This window comes from Peromyscus maniculatus, chromosome 13, assembly GCF_049852395.1.
Source record: "Peromyscus maniculatus bairdii isolate BWxNUB_F1_BW_parent chromosome 13, HU_Pman_BW_mat_3.1, whole genome shotgun sequence".
NCBI classification, from domain to species: Eukaryota; Metazoa; Chordata; class Mammalia; order Rodentia; family Cricetidae; genus Peromyscus; species Peromyscus maniculatus.
The window spans coordinates 54473860-54475437 of record NC_134864.1 but is presented as its reverse complement, the minus strand read 5'-3'; the positions used below and the strand labels follow the sequence as shown (position 1 = coordinate 54475437).

At 40.3% G+C, this 1578-nt stretch overlaps 1 protein-coding gene across 1 annotated transcript in view; it reads right to left on the bottom strand.

Annotated features, from left to right (window-relative positions):
- Positions 1-1578, bottom strand: part of Sumo1 (small ubiquitin like modifier 1) — a 147329-nt gene that overhangs the window by 71952 nt on the left and 73799 nt on the right. The window lies entirely within an intron of this gene.

The following is a 1578-nucleotide window of genomic DNA, read 5'->3' as shown; positions in this document are numbered from 1 at the left end:
GGTAGTTCTGTGATCTCTTTATATTTTAGGTAAAGAATCTTTAGCCTTTTCTGTTTGACATAGCATTAATTAGATTTTGATTGTTATTGTTGAAAAGTGAATGTCAATGATTGAAAATTAGAAATTCCAAAATTGGATATAGCTTTTTTTTAATTAGATGGTAATTAGATGCACCAATTTAAGATTTTGTGTGTTTTTCTTGTCTTCTCGATTCTAAAACCTGCTTCAGAAAGTAAGAGAATAGTTGTATTTTATCATTCTACTTTTGATGTATGGTTTTTGAGACAAGGTCTCATGCCTAGACTCTGTGTAGCCAAGGATGACTGAACTTCTGAGGAGTCTCTTCCTTCCAAGTGCTAAGATTATAGACCTGTGTCGCAATAGGTTTAATGAGGTGCTGGGGAGCCCATCTTCAGACGGCTTCATCTATGCTTACCAAGCGGTTTACCAACTGAACTACATTCCCAGTTTCTAGTTCCCTATTCTTAAAGGGTGAAATGAAATGGTTCTTAGTCTAAACTCTCATGTTTATGTTGGGAATTGAACCCAGAATCTCACTTGTGAACTGCAGCTTCAGTCGCTGGCTGGGTGTGTGTGTGTATGTATCTGTGTGTCCTGCTGAAGTTCAAGAGTCCATTGGATCCCCTGGAGCTACTTATGGTTGGTGGTTGTAAACCAGTATGTGACCCAAGATCCACTGTAAGAGCAATGGGTGTGCTTGACTGCTGAGCCAGCTCTTTGAATCCTGCTGATTTTTATGCTAAAATACTTCCTGTAAAGTATAATGACAAGATAATTCATAACTGCCATACAAAAAACTTCGGCTCACAGTTTCAAGGGGGTTCTGTCACAATTATTGGCCATTGGTTTTTTGTTTCTTTCTCAGGCAGGATCTCACTATGTAGCTCTGGCTGGTCTTGAACTCATAGAGATCCACCTGCCTCTATGAGTGGCTGCCACTCTGGAGTGCTGGGTTCTAAGTATATGCTGCCACCACGTGCCCTGTTTTCAAGTTAAAGGATTGAGATCATAACTACCTAGCACACTAAATGTTTAAATACCATATTTGAATTTATTTCTTTGATTAGGCTTTACTGAGCTGTGTAATTTTTTAGTTTCATATCGGTCAACTGTTGTGCCTCAAGCTGGCCTAGAGTGTTGAGGTGTGCTAGCACCTGCCTATAAAATCTCGATCTGACTGTTGGCTGAGGATACGCTCAGTAGGTAGAGTATTGTCTAGTATGCATGAAGCCATAATACCACTACCAACAGGAAATTCTCCATTTACCCCTTCAACTCTTAATGTAAATTTGTGCTTTGGAATAAACTGTATCTGCCCCTTGCTGTCTGGCTCTTCGGTTTCCAATAGTGCAGCCTAGCTTTATCCAGTTGTCTGTCACAAGGTTCTTCCGTTGCCTTGCTTATCTAAGGCCATCTTTATTTTAAATGCTCGGTTCAGGCTTATCTTCTAGCCCAAGTGTACCACATAGACACACATGGGTCAGGTCATGTTGGATGAAGGCCTCCAGTAGGGTGGCAGAGTTCTGAGTCTTGATGCTTAAGAAAAGGTATTCTTAT